This window comes from Lonchura striata, chromosome 3 (assembly GCF_046129695.1).
Source record: "Lonchura striata isolate bLonStr1 chromosome 3, bLonStr1.mat, whole genome shotgun sequence".
Taxonomy (NCBI): Eukaryota; Metazoa; Chordata; class Aves; order Passeriformes; family Estrildidae; genus Lonchura; species Lonchura striata.
This window is the reverse complement of record NC_134605.1, coordinates 65,062,865-65,078,295: the sequence shown is the minus strand read 5'-3', so window position 1 is coordinate 65,078,295 and position 15,431 is coordinate 65,062,865. Positions and strand designations below refer to the sequence as shown.

At 39.4% G+C, this 15,431-nt stretch overlaps 1 long non-coding RNA gene across 1 annotated transcript; it reads right to left on the bottom strand.

The window, feature by feature from the left end:
• Positions 1–12,076: 12,076 nt before the first annotated feature.
• On the bottom strand, positions 12,077–13,201 carry LOC144246005 (uncharacterized). The gene is made up of 2 exons (XR_013339604.1): positions 13,123–13,201; positions 12,077–12,474 (listed from the first exon to the last, which is right to left on the bottom strand). It is a non-coding gene; the product is annotated as an uncharacterized LOC144246005 (long non-coding RNA).
• Between the last annotated feature and the right edge of the window lie 2,230 nt (positions 13,202–15,431).

Genomic DNA, 15,431 nt, shown 5'->3' with positions numbered 1-15,431 from the left:
GCATTAGTGCTTCATATACTTGCTTCTGTAACAGATTTACTTTGGGAAAGGGCTTCCCTTGAGAGCTAAAATACATTCTACCCCAAATCAGCATAAACTTGTGTTTCAGTATATAATCCATTTACTTTTCATAAAGTGCATTATATCCTGTCTGGTGCATAATCAAGCTAGTTCATAAACACCAAAATGTCAGTATTTTTGATTACTATGGGAAAAGGTTGTAAATTTATTGAAAAATGTTCTTAGGAATAAAACATACAGATAATTTCCATGACAGAATAGTACTTAAATTTACAAACTATTGCTTATGAAGTTTAAGAACAGAAAAACAAATGATAACTATATTTTTCTGCACAAAGCATATTAAATGCTCACGAGGATCTTTTGAAATTTATAAACACTAGGGCAAAATTGTAAAAATTATATATCACTGATTGTGGTTTTTTTACATCGTTATTCAGTTTTACTTTACATCTTAGTTACAAATGCCCATAATTATGATAATAAAATCTAGTTTACCTGCTTGTAGACATATCCTGCTAGATATTAGGAAAATAATTCTGAAATAAATATTACAACTCTTTGTAAACTGAGCAAGTTACAACAGTATATCGGCTTTCATATAAATCCATTTTTTGAACATTAAAAGTTTCAAGATTTGTAGGACTAGAACTACATAAAGCTAAATATATATTTACAACATGTAGAAAGGAAAATCATAAAACAAAGCATTTGAATATCAAGTGTTGTATATCCACAAAGACTTTTTTAGTCAAAGAGTGTGATGGAGCAATTTGGTGTCTCTGAAGCAGAAAACTTGAAGAGCAAGGAAAGGAATTCACTTCAAGTCTTTATGCACTTAGACTGAGCTTGGTGATTAGTGTGTCAATCCAGCAGGTACATTCTTGGCTTTAAATATTCAAGCCAGCTCTTTGAGATCAGCTTTCTCTTGATCAGAGTCTTGCCACACACTACCAGCCAAATACAGAAACACATTTCTATGAGGAATTTTCACTATCTAGTATTTTGAGCCTACCATAACTTTCTGAGAATTTTGAAAAGGAAATCAGTCAGAGCAATAAAAAAGAATTAAATCTTTTAGGAGTCCAATTTCCAGCAGATCTTTAGTCAAACAGCTTGTCAACACTTCACAGGAGGATAAAAGTTTTTTGATTTTGTTTTAAACATGAATATCATTTTTCCACAGTTGAGTTGTCCAAGACATTCTCAAACATCATTCAGGTATGACATTCATAGGGCTTAATATTAGTCCAAAGTTGTGTTTTTTTTTCCTTGCCAAGCTTATCAGAATCAGTTAATTATTTCAGACTGAAAATCCAAAAAGCACAATAAACTTTCTAGAAATAATAATGCCTTAATCTTTTGGAATCTAAGAATCTGTAAGCCTTTGAAACATAGTATTCAAAACAAACTGAAGAAAATATGGTAATTCTAATATTTATTAAAAGTTTTATCTTTAAAATACCCTCATTTCTTCTACAGTACTTTAGGAAGCAAACCTGTGTAATTTCTAGTGCCGGGTTTCTGCATAGTTACTTGAGGACAACCTTTCATTTTCTAAAACCAGAGCACAGTTTTAAAATTGTCCTGTAATTAATAAACCCCATGTCTACAGAGAGGTCTGTCTTCCTATGGGTTGTGCAGCTGGTTTCTGCACTGTTTGCCACAGAAGGTTTTTGATGCTGGACTACACTTTACTTAATGAATACCTACTATCTTGGGAAATTTCCTGGGGAAAGATGTCATATGCTAGTTCCACACTTTTACATTCTAAATCATATCAGCCCTCATAAAGATATCTTAAATCTCGAACACTTGGTTTATTTCAGGGTAAAATAATTTGCCTTTCTGAACCCTTTTTTCTAAGCCAGACTTTCTGCTGCAGCACAAATGGGTCCATCATAGTTGCAAGCAACTCTCAATTTGGCATGCACCCAAAACAGAGTGCAAGGCCAACCAGATATTGAAAAGTAAGTGACTGATTCTACCCCATGTAGCTGTCATGCAGTGTATTCTCTGGAGAGATGTCAAATTTGCAAGAGCAGGAATTGTAATAAAAATAGGCTCATATCATGTCCTACAGATATAGTGGAAAAAGCCTTGATGCTAAAAGAGAAATCTCTATAATATACTAGTGTTAAAGAGCACCTTCAGAGTCACATGTAACCCATATTTGTAAGGGGGAAGAATACTTACTTGTGCTTGCCTAGGTGGAAAGCCACTCAATTGAAGCAGTGATTTCTATTATTGCTCATAACTACCCTATTTAAATTCACAGATAAATGCAGACTTCCAGTTTAAATTATAACCTACTTGACATCCACAAGAATATGATACTTGTGGTCTAAAATTAAATTCTTGGAGTAAAAAGACTGTGGCACAATTCTTATTCTATTTTTGAGAAACCGGAATATCTAAGTCTAGTAAAAGATGTAAGTGATATCTGGAGAAAGAATACAGAGACTTTGTTGTCATCTGGTAGATATGCAAATTATGAAAACTACTGGAAAATCTATACACAACTGTTTTTTTCATTAAAAGAGTATTTTAATTATTCATGCAATAAATTAATATTTATTTGATAATAATACATAATTCAGCTGCTAACTCTCTTCTAACATCACTCAGGGATAAGTGTCTGATCCAGAAATACTGCCCACCGCTCAAACTCACTTTTCATCACAAACCAGTTCTTTCAGAATTATCAGTCAGCCTTACATGATTATCCTGCTCTTCTCTTTGTGTTTGGTTTGCAAATTGCCTTCTATTTATTTTCCTTTTCAGTCATGTAAATTAAGGAAACTCTACTACTGCCTATTTTTGATTCTAGTCCTCAATTACTTTAGCTAGCCCATATATATTTAGTTAAATTGATCGGATATTTTTTGTTGGTTTTTTGTGAATATTTTGGTGTCAACAGCTGAGAGAGTCCAGATAAGTATGCAGGTTCATGCCCTCTGTGTTGGTAAAGGAAAAATTTGTTTGACTGGGAATACATAATGGTATTTACTTCCATACTAGACTTCCCTTGGAGAAAGAAAAATAGAATTCCGAACTGCACCTTAGAGAACTTGTTTAGATGGTAGTATTTAAGGGAAAAAAAAAATCAATGAACATACACTAAGAAGAGTATTATGATGCTTATTTTCAATTGCTTTACTTATGAAAATATGAGGAAGATCCTAAATACTATGCCGTCAGTAGGCTACCAATACCTTCAATTATAAACTGAATTAAATGCATTTCTTTTATATTACTAAGGCTTAGAGATGATTATACCTTTGTACCTGTGTATAAATAAAAATTCCCTTCTATGCATATATCTTAGAATTTCTATACTGTGCTATGTAGCCCATTTCTGTCTTCATCATTATCAGGTACCCATGCTAAGGAAACAAATGGCATGCCAAACACCAAGTAATTTAAAAATAACTTAAAAATAATTTTATAATAAATTACTTGAAATATTTTAGGGAATGTGCCATTGAAAGCATGTTCTTCTCTCACACCATTTTTATAAAAAATAAAAAAGAGAGGAGAAAACCATATGCAAATAAAAAAGATGCATTTTTACTCAGGAGAGATTAGTTCTGCAGCTCCAAGTATTTCCATATTTGAGAAACTAAGTATGAAAAACGGTTTGACATGGCTGAAGAGAAAAATACTAATGTCTATTTGAATTCCTGCAGCTTCTGCATTTTATTCTTCCTCAGTGAGCACAGTTCTGAATTTGTCTTCACCAGATACTAGTCCTGGACTAGAGGAATAAGCCAAATGTAATTTCATCCTAGGAAAGGATCAAAATAAACTACCAGCATTGTGTTTGATAGAGAGATGATACAGAATACTACTGAGAAACCTCCTCAACTGACATCCAGCCCTTCAAAGAATCAGTAATTCTAACACTGTAGATCTATTTTGAATATAGATAACACAGTTATTTTTTGGTTTGGAATGATGTCAGTGCATCTAGTGAGACTGAACATCCTTGTTTTTCAAAGGCAGTTTCAGATCTCCAGTTCAACCTGTATCACCTAGAGAAAACTTTTTACAATGCTCTTACAAGTTTTTACTGATACCAAATTCATGTTATGATCCCAAGACAAGTGTACAGAATAACATAATACTAATTATGAGTAATTACGTAATACTAATGTAATAAAGATTTGACATCCTAACAAGTGAAAAATACATCTTAATAATTTTACATTACTTGTCCACCAAGTATTGCTACTTCATTATTATATAATGAAGCAAAGATTTCTCTCTTTTCTTGGATCTTTTCCAATTAGTTGTGACATTTTCTGTACTTCCCACACCCTTAAGGTAGGAAGAGTGCTTCTATACAGCAATGCCTTTGGACTTACTTTTCAGTCTTGAACACATTTATTAAAAAAACAAAAATTAAACCAAACCACAGTGGTAACGAACCAGTAACACCTTATTCCTTCTAAGATATTTCTTTCATTATTATTTCCATTCATTTTTTTCTCCTCTGCAGCAGTTCTACTTTGGTGCCTCTGTCCCCACTTGAAAACGAACATATTTTCACGCAAAAACTATACATTTTAACTTAAAATTCATGGATCAGCTTTAAATGCACAGACAGTTATATTTAAAATCATTTGAGAAATTATACCTGTAGTGTTTTCTGGTAAAATGACTGCTAAAAAGCAGGATTACATGTCATAGAAATAATTGATATATGTCTATGTTAATCCATTTTAGCATGACTTACTCCTCCGTAGTTCTAAGGCAATAGATATGTCTAAGAAGGAAAGGAATTTCATGCATTATATGCAAAACTAATTTTATGCATTTTGCTTCTCCATGCTACTTGGAAGGAAAAGACAGGGTTACACATGGAAAGCCAGGTGTTAGACAAACCATTTTTTACTGATGACAATTGCATTCTCTGATAGCTCCTACAATGTCTTGTGGAATCTTAATATTAGACATGAAGTCAATAGACCACATCAGGTAAAAATCTCTTCATTAAACCAAAACATAACTTACTTGAAATTTTTTCAGCTAAGTAGTTACAACACAAAGTATTCATACCCAGACAGGTATTATGTAATTCTAAGCACTGCTAGAGTAATTCAGGTTAGGAGGGACCTTAGGGGGCCTCTGGACCAACCTTCTGCCTTAGACAGGCTTGGCTGTGAGGCCAGGCTGGAAAACCTCCAGTGATGGAGGCAGCACAGCTTCCCCTGGCAGCCTGCTGCTTCTCTGCCTTCCTGTCCTCATGGAGGAAGCTTTTCTTCACATGCAGTTTGAACCTCTCATTTCCATCTATGCCACTGTCACAAATCCTTCTGCCATGCACCACTACAAGGCTCCACCTTCTTGATAACTCCATCGTAGGCATTAGCACATTGCTGTTGGATCCCCCCTAAGCCCTCTCTTCTACAGGTTGAACATGTTCCAACAATGCATTGACAAATCCATTCCGACTAGCTTCAAAAGAAAGCATTTGGAACAGGCACTAGCTTGCATTATTTATAGTTTTGGTTTTCGTTTTATTTAAGGGTTATCTGACATGTCCCTCCCACTGGTTCCTTGTTTTTGCTAGGAGTGATTGAACTCTACTTTTGGCACGTGGCTATTGGGTTAACCAGCATTATATCCTGCTGCAGCATTTCTCCTGCAACCTTTAGCACATCTCATACTAGCTGACTCATCATCCTAAGTGATAAGCATTCCCTCTTCCTAACAAAGGACAATATCCAAAACAACAATGCTTGTCTAAAAATAATAAAATTAATAAAATAATAATTTAACAAAACACAACTATTGTCTGTGACTTTGCTTCTCCTAATTTAAGAACTGAGATAATTCCATCACCAGGGTTTGAGGAACACGAGGAGAAGGCAAGCAAAAATCAAAACATGGATTATTTTTAATTGTATCAAGTCTTATGGCAAGCTTTTTCCTTTAATTCTCCCTGTGTGGGAGGTGGAAAGTGGAAAGATGATGGGAAGAGTCCTTGCTCAGACAGATATCCTTATGTATAACACAGAAAAATGTTATACAAACAAAAGAATTGCTTTCCTCCCAGATGTGCAGGATGATACCAAAGTAGAGCCTGACCAGGACAGCAGAAAAGCTTTCATATTAAGTCATCATATAAGATGCACGATGCCACTTTCTCTAGAGCTGTTGCTTCATAGCCCTGTATAGTATTTGCTAGACAGCCCAGAATCCACAAGATTAAATTAGGGCTCTAAAATAGGGTTACCAAAATAAAAGTTTTCTCATCAAGGAATACTGTCATCAACAATCCTTCACAACAGAGGTACTGAGAGAGTCACCTTCTCTCTCTCTTGGCAACAGAAAAGTGCAGGACAAAACCAATAGTGTTTTTCTAACATATTATATGCTGTATTGGTGCACTACAAAACCAGCTACAGCTTGATGTAAACTTTCTCCCTTATTTTTGTAAAGTTTCGGCAGAGGAATATGATAATAGAAATATCAACATAAGGTAGCTGGGATGTCTCTGGTAACTTTGGCTGAGACACCCTGTCAGCCTCATGTTTCTAATTCCCATACAAGCAAGAATTAATTCATTCAGGGATGTGAAGAACTGTTGTTGACTAACAAATTGTCCAGTGCAAACACTTGCAGTGATAAAAAGTTGTCACGTCTTTTTCGAGGTGGTATTACAATATTTTTTAAAAGTAATTGTGTCATTTGGCTGTCTCTTCCTGTTATAAAACTTCTTATTTACCACTTTAAAATTTCAGTCTTTCTTACAACTTGTCAGAGAATTTTTACTGCTGTTCTGTGGTGAATATATAGGATGAAACTAGGTCACTTCAGTAACCTGGGGCTGTCTTTGCTCTGTCTCAGTGAACATTGTTGGTCCACGGTGAATGAATTATTTCTTTCCTTGACTGACAAGAGAGGAAATTATTTTAGGAAATTTTATACCCATTTTAGACTGGTTATATATTAATATGTAGACCCTAAGACTTTGATGGCTGGATCAGAATACAGTGGGCATTGCTCAGCAAAGACTACCTGGGAGAGCCCCAGAAAGGTCAGTCCTTGCTCTACATTTGCATAATTTTTATGTGAGCAAAAGTTGACAGATCCTGAACCCAGGTACCACAGAGGTGGAGAGAGCACTTGGATTCATCTCTCCTGACAATGTGCACCAATATGACAGCCATCAGGAAGGCAAAAGGAAGCAAATTGAATAAATTTTTAGCCACAATGAGCTCTTTGCCCATGACACCCATGAATAATATTTTATATTCTGCATAGAAGAAATGATGGCACTCTGGGTTACAGTACTGACTTCATCTAGGAAACAATTATATTGTGTTCCCACAGGACTTCAGTACTGGACTGTAGCCAAAGCCAGCAGTTTAGGAAACAGCCTGATCTGAGACACACATCGATGACAGTGACTGCTATGAGCAAAAGTAGCCTTTTGCTGTTCCTGACACTGGTTTCCTTCATGAAGCCCCACATCAGGTATTCTATCCTTATTTTCAAAGTGCTTACTGTGAGAGGATGCTTGTGGATATGAAAGTTTTTATTTTAAGTTATTTAAAGTTTTTATTTTAAGTTTAAGTTATTTTAAGTTCTTGGCCAGACTTAAAATAAAACTTAAAGAGAGACTTTTTAGCACCATGGCAAAACTTTAGTGATCCCTCCAGCCTCCCATGGGAGGCCTGTGCTGGAGCAGGCTCTCGGCTGGGACTTGCAGACCTGTGGAGGGGGAGCCCATATTTGAGCAGGTTTCCTGGCAGGACTTGTGACCCCAAGGGGGGTCCAAACTGGAGCAGCCTGTCCTTTAGGAACTGCATCCCATGGAAGAGTGACCCATGTTACTGCAGTTTGAGGAGGATTGTGCCTGTGGGATGGGCTCACACTGGGGTAGCTCATGGAGAACTGTCTCCTGTGGGAGGAGACCCATGGGCAGGGGCAGGGAAATGACTCCTCACCCTGAGCAGTGGAAATCAAAATGTGTGATGAGCTGACCATTCCCTGTCTCCCTGTGCAACTGGGGGGAAGGGGGAGGAGAGCGGTAGAGTTGGGAAGGAGGGAGGGGTGGGGGGCAGGTGGCATTTTTGAGGTCCTTTTTTACTTCTCCTTATCCTGCTCCGATTTTTTAGTAATACATTCAGTTCATATCTCTAATTTGAGTATGTTCTGTCCATGATAGTATTCAGTTAGTGATCTCTCTCTGTCCTTATCTCAACTCATGAACCCTTAGTTATATTTTCTCTCCCCTGTTCAGCTGTGGAGGGGAGTGATAGGGTGGCTTTGGTGGGTGCCTGGCATCCAGCCAGCATCAACCCACTACAGGGGGCATCCTGCAAACGCCTGTGTGCTATGGATAACACTTCCTAAATGTGATGGCTGTAAGGGCTGAAATGAAGCCCCTGTCTGGTCATGATTTGCTTACTCCAGCTGGGATTGTCACCAATACTTTTCAGCACCTCTTGTTTTTAAACAGTAACCACCAGGTTCAGCTGAAATCAGAAAGAAGTGGCCAGATAGTGAAAAAGAAGAGAATGGAAATTTTTACAAATTCAGGACTATATCTCCACTGAGTGAGGCATCCCACACAGTTTTAGCACAAACAATTGAAGGCTTCCAAAATTTGTTCTTTGATTGCTCATTGCTGTAGTACACTACAATTTAGTTTGTTCAGTCATTACTAAAGCCATCCACCCACTTACAGCTATTCTTATAGAAAATAGCATCCCTTCCCACTGATGCACATAATTTGTATCTTCTGATAATTGTACATCTGATGCATGGAGAGAAGACAATAATAGATAAGGGCTTCAACTTGATTTCTGACATACTGCTGAAAAAAAGAGGCAATGGCTTTAGTTAATGTGTGCATACATTTTGCCTGAATGATAAAAAAACAAATGGAAAGCTTCAATTGCACTGTTCAGTAGTGGCAGTAATGTTCTGAGTTTATGAGTGACTGAAATGTTATTGAATGGACATGGATATGCAGTCACAGACATAATGATTTTGCCTGTAAGTAACTTGCAACTTTTAAAAACTAAAAGTTAAACAGCATGTCAGACTGTATAGATGCAGTTAAGAATCCCAAATTGCAAAAGAAAATGTGGCATGAAATAATCTTAACAAATATTTTTTTTTTGTTAAAGGGAACATTAGTTTCTATTTGGTAATACTATAAGGCTTCAAAAATTATGTGTTACTTACACAGTTTAATCTGTTTATCAAAATAACAAAACACACGTTAAAAAAAAAAGACTTGTGAAAGCATTTGGAATTCAGATGCTTAGAAAAAGAGTGGGGAAACGAACATTAAATCACAGGAGTTTAGATGCTTGTAAGAATTTTCTGTGAACTTCAGGAAGTACCTAGTGACTTTTGCAAAGGAAATTAAAAATCTGAGGAGCTGAGATAAAGAGCTTCATAATGAAGCTCTAGAATAATAATGGAATTATATATTTTAATGTCTACCTATATAAATGTAGAGTTCTTCTGTGTTCTATATTCAGCTGACATGGCTGAGAATTAAGCAATCTGTGCTCCCACCCCTCCACACAGCTGCCTGACCACTAGATTGTGCCTTGCTTGGGGGCTGCTTCTGGGCAGAATAAGGAGGTGTGTCTGATACTGTGGTCACTTGTCAGCTGTGTTGGGGTGACTCCAATTCCTGTAAACAACAATTAGCTCCAGCCAGCCTGAGTTCTTGTGTGTAAGCTGAAAGTGTACAGACCTCCTCCTCCTCAGAGCTGCCTTTGGCAACAGGGAAAAAAGGTTTCACTTGAAAGTCCTTGTCATCTGAACATGGAAGGATATATGTTTACACAGATATCAAGAAAAACACTTCCTGTTGTCAGTACATATAATCACACCCCCTTTGATTTATGCATGTTCCATTAAGTGACATCATACACATCTTTCGGTATCTGACACAGAAAGTATCACATGTCTTGTGATACTATGTGGGACTTCTCCTATGGAGTGCTCATGGAAGTCACATGGGCAAAAAGTACTGAATATGATAAAATTATATGTAGGAAAAGAAGTAATGAAAATTTTCTGCCAAATATAAGTCACCTATTTGTGCACGTTATTCACTGCCTAACCTCTTGCTTTTTCACCTAAGGAGTGTTGTATATATAACCCAAAATGAATTTATGATATTTAAGCTGTTTTAATGTTATTTAAATATATTCTTGAGGAATGAAATTGAGAGTAATACAGCTAAGTAACAAGAAATACACTGGGCACACGGGGTGCCAGTTGTGAGCTTGGGTGTGCACCCCCTTAGTGACCAAGATCAGGCTAGGTTGGTGCTGGCACAGTCCCATGGCATCTCCTTCCTGCCCTCAGCTGCACGCTCTCACCTTTCTTCCCCTTGGCACTGGAATTTTTCTCACCCCTTTGTGAGCCAATTGGGATAGTAAAAGGAGCAGAGAACTGTACACTTTTCTTACTGATGTAATTTTCTGTGAAGAGAGCCTTCCAAACTGACATCAAAAGTTCAATACGAGCACTATGGGTGGCAGCATGACAGCAACACAAAGCTGTGAGTAGGATTGCAGCATCTGACCCGAGTTGTCTTAAATTGTCTCGGAAGTCAAAGTGGTTTGTGGCAGTCAAGGTTTACCAGGATTAAGCTGCAGTTCTGTGTTCATTTTCCTGGCTGCACATTCCTGCACCTTCTTCCTGGAGACCTTGGCGTACATGGAAATTGCATTGGTCCAAGGATCAGCTGAAAACTAGCTACTCTTTTTTGCTAAGATTAATTTGCAAACGGTCCAGCTGCTGAGCCAGCTTCCCTTCTGGTCACACACACACCCAACCAGGCTTGTTTAAACTGCTGTGGAACTGCATTTCAGGGCGATGTGGTTTATTCACCGAAAGATCTCCGCTGCATGGAAGAGCCTGGAAGGGAGAGCAGGCAGAGATGGGAGCCTGCAATGTGTGAATTGCTCTGTGCCAGCGCTCCGTGACCTGTGTACCTTGGTACAGACTGCAGGCCTGCCTGTGTTTCTGACTCACTGTCTGCAGGCAAAAGAATTAACGCACCCTTGAACACACAAGTGCTGACAGCGACAAATAAGGCAGATTTTTCTAAAAAATCTGTCTTGTGAGCAATGTGGCTTCCAGGTACTGTGAGGCTTCCTTTTAAAAAGTGCCAATGGATATGCATAAACATGCTTATGCTAAACATACATAAATAAATTGCATATACAGTTAGTTAACTGTAAATAAGCACAAAACAAAAAGAAAAGTGAAAATGTGTATTTCTGCCACAAAATAATGTTGGGGAGTGAATCTGATATGTTTATGTGTTTCTAAAGGACCTGAGCAATTTGCTGGAAAAGCATGTAGGATATACCAGATTTTAAGAGAAAATATTTTCTTTGTTTTTACTGCCTCATACATACTAAACCATAGCTTCCCCTGAGGCTGTTTTATTTATAAATTCATAGTTATAATTTCCATAGAGTTACTCTGAAAAAAATTGCAAGACACAGTAAGAATAATTAAATAAAAATACAGTAATTTTTGCAGGAAATACAGTGAAATAATACCTGCAATTGCCTTATAAGCTACCCAGTCTCACAGACTGTATTTAGAATATAAATAACACAGAAACTACAAATGTGGGAGTATCAGACTTTACCTTTTTTCAAAATGTATTCACTTGGGGAAGGCATGTGCTGCTCTTCCGCTGCTCTCACAGCCAGGGATACCTGTGCTTAAACCCATTAATTGGTGTTTTAATGAGGCTCTGGTGAAGAGCCTGGGGGCTCCAGAAGGAACCAGTTGCTTTGTTTTCAAGGAAATTTTCTCAGAAGTCTGTGTTGACCCAGAAAAGAAGTAATTGCATTTTTGCATCTGCAAATATGTGGGTAGGAACCTGTTTTGTCTACCCATACTCTGTAATATGTGACAGCTGTGACATAGGTGTGTATGTATCTGTCATGGTTTGACACTGGCACAATGCCAGTGCCCCCATGAAAATGTGATCCCTCCCTTGAATGCTGTGAAGTGGAATCTAGAATAGAGCAAAGCAGGCCCAAGCTTAATAACAGAAAAAAACTTTATTAAACTACTACTACAAAAGAAAAGAGAAAACTAAAGAAGGAAAAAAAAAAAAACACACAAAGATCAAATTAAAACCCTGCAAAACATTCCTCCCCCCACCACCCAACTCCAACAAACCACAGTGAGACACAATCTGGACCCCAATCAGGTTTCCACCCTCCAAACAACCGATACTCAGTCCATCGAGGGAACAGAGTCTCTCCTGTGCCACAGACCCCCCCAAGGAAACACAGCTCCACATCCTGTGTTTCCATGTCACACATGGCACCGCCCGGAGAAAAAGTTTGCCATGGTGACCCTTCTCCTTTCCATGCACAGTGCTCTCACCACCAATGCATGGATGGACAGACTGCTTTTAGGATTTTTCCTTTCAAGGATGCCCTGCCAAGAGGGGAGAAAACAACAGTTCAGTTTTCATTGTTTGGGACCACAGTGCCCCCCCATTTTCCCCTGGGGCCGAGGGCTCAAGAACAGAGATCTTCTTCTCTTCTCTTTCCTTTCCAGGGCAGGGGGCGCCACCACAAACCCCCTAACCTTTTCTCCGTTCACTTTTGTCTTTTTCCCAGCTGAAGCAGGTCTCTTGACTCACTGGCATCCTCCCAAAACACAGTCTCTCTCAGAGGAGAAGATTGGTTCAGGTTGTGGCTAACACGGAAAAGTCCAGCCAAAAGCCACTCCTTGTCCCCCTCCCATCCAGAATTCCTCCTTCTAACATCTCAGGGTCCAAGCTGTCCCTCTTCCTCTCTTTCAAACCAAGGAGGGGAAAGGAAAATTCACAAAGCTTTCATTTCTCAAGGAAGGGTTAAAAGTCCGAACTCCCAGGATGGCTCGATGCCCGGACATCCAGCAACTCCCACACGACTGGGCACCTTGCAGCAGCTCCCCCCGCTCCTCCTTCCTCGCGGCTTTCTCTCTCCCTCTCGGGAGAGAAACTCTGTGGGGGGGGAATGGAGCCATCCCAGATTTCTCCACCCTTCCATCTGCAGGGGCCAGCCCGGTTCCAGTCCTTCCACCACCCTTGGGGCCTACCTTTCAGGCCATGGGCTTCCCCTCCCCCACCCAGCTCGTGGCTGGGCAGGGGAGGTCTGCACTGCACGCTGACCAGAACCAAAGAGAGCGAGTTCCCCTGGGAATTCTGCTCTTAACTCTCTGTGTTCTCAGAGGCATGTTCACCTTCAATTGGTCAATATCTAAATTGACCTCTTCCTTCCGGAAAAAAATTCTCTTTCCGTGTCAAACCACGACAGTATCCTGTGTGTGCAATGACACCTTTCTCCAGTTCTAGGCTGGTATTTCTCAACTGCTCTGTCAGGGACATGCATGCCGCAAATGAGGTGACTGAGGATCAAAGAAAAAAAGGGAGAGAGGACTGACCCAGTAAGAACAAGACGGTAGTTTTTAACAGGTTTATTGTAATTTTGGAGGCATAATTTTATTTCCTTTAATGTTAATTCCAGGTAGGGTGCCCACTGCTTGGATTTGTGGTAATGGCTTAGGCTCCTGGTCAGCACACTACGAACATGGCCACATGTTCTCTTTTCCCTGGCACAGGGACTGTGCAGTGCAGAGGCTTTGGATCTCCCTGCAAGGTTTTCGAGGAAGCATCTGACAGAGCCCAAAGAGGTAACAGCTGCACAGGGCAGGGTGGAAAATTTTGAAAGAGAGTGAGTACTGATAAGGAAACAGGACAGCAATTTTTATCTGCCTAGGGCAGCAAAAACCCTTGCATCAGCTTTACTCAGTTTTATTACAGATTTTATTCTGGTTTTGTTCAGTGTTCCTAGGGAATGCTGTGATGTGTATTTGCATTGCATCTGCTCACCTTATTCAGTTTAGGGAAAGGTATTCTAAGCAGAATACATTTTAGAGTTGCTTTTCAGAATGTAAAGCACATCAGCCTAATGAATAGCCTCTGGAATAGTCCTGCACCCATACACTTGTGCCTAGCAGTTGGAAGGCAATATTCAGAGAAATGAAAAAGGTCACTGGTGCTAAAAAACATACCAGGAAAGAGATTAAAAAAAAAAAAAAAAAAAAAGGTGTTGCCATTATATACTGAGGGAAAAGTACATATCTGAAGATTGCCAGCATTTAATGGAAAGGTTTGACAAAAATTGTGCTTTTCCTTCCTTACAAGAACCTTAGTTTTTACTGAATAAGTTCAAGCCTGTAGCTTTCAGAATTATTATAGGCTGTAAAAAAGATAGTGCAAGTTAAGTGTAGAGACATTAGTGAAACTGCAGTCTCACAGTACTGTCCAGTAAGTAAAAGAGTTGTCATTTTTGTTCTATCAATTTGTTCAACTCCACACACAGTCCTCCACACAGATGGAAACAAAATCAGATTTCTCCACGTCAACCTTAAAGATGTTAAAGATGCAGATTGGGATTTTCCTTGAGTGTGCCATAACAAACAGTGATGATAGAAGTTTATGTTACCTGCAAAGACACTAATGAAGCTTCAGAGCTTCTTAGTTCATTATCCACTCACCATGAGCCTTTCCTACAGCAGTCCCCGAACTCTAATGTGAGGAGTAAGGTCTCCTTGCCTTTCCTTGGAAAGCTCATATGGAAGTAACAAAGCTAGCTCTTAATAATCAAATATACTTTTCCTGGATTTTTTTTCTTGTCTAGGCTCAATAAGAGCTGCTTGCTCCCTATGGGAGGATGAGCTGGGTCCTGAGGGTTACCCCAGTGCTAGCCATGACCTCATGGGTGGGTGTGTTCGACCATAGTGGGCAGAGCTGGGGGACTTCACAGGGTTCAGTGACAACCCCTGAGATGGATAGTGAAAAGCCAGGGCCAGGGACAATCCAGGAGCTAAAGCAGAATGGGATGGGGACAGGACCTGAGACAATGCTGTGATGAAAGTTTTGAAATTCTTTCGAGGGAGAGGGACAGAGAATGGAAAAAAGGTGCAACATATGACCACAGGGGCCATCCAGGAAAAAATAGACATCCAGGTGGCAGGGCCAGAGACAGAGGTGGGAGATTGGCACTGCTTCCACACAGCCCAGGCAGGGGTTACAATGGGCAGGAGTGGAGGAAGGTCCCAGGTGCAGCTGCTCAGGTCCATTATAGCCTATGGGTTCCCACAGGACCCTGATATTTCCAAAGGAAATATTTTTTGAATGGTTCTTCCCATGACTCCCAAAAGCCACCCAAAAGATGTGGCTACACTTGTCTTTCATCCTCCTCCTGTTACAGCAGCAGCACTGACATGGTCAAGCAGAGCTCCCCAGCCTCAGTTCCTGCTGGACTCTGTCCTCAGGAGTCACACTGAGGCAAGATACCAAGAAAAAGTGGATTAAATGCAGAAAGTTTTTTTGGGAAGCAGCA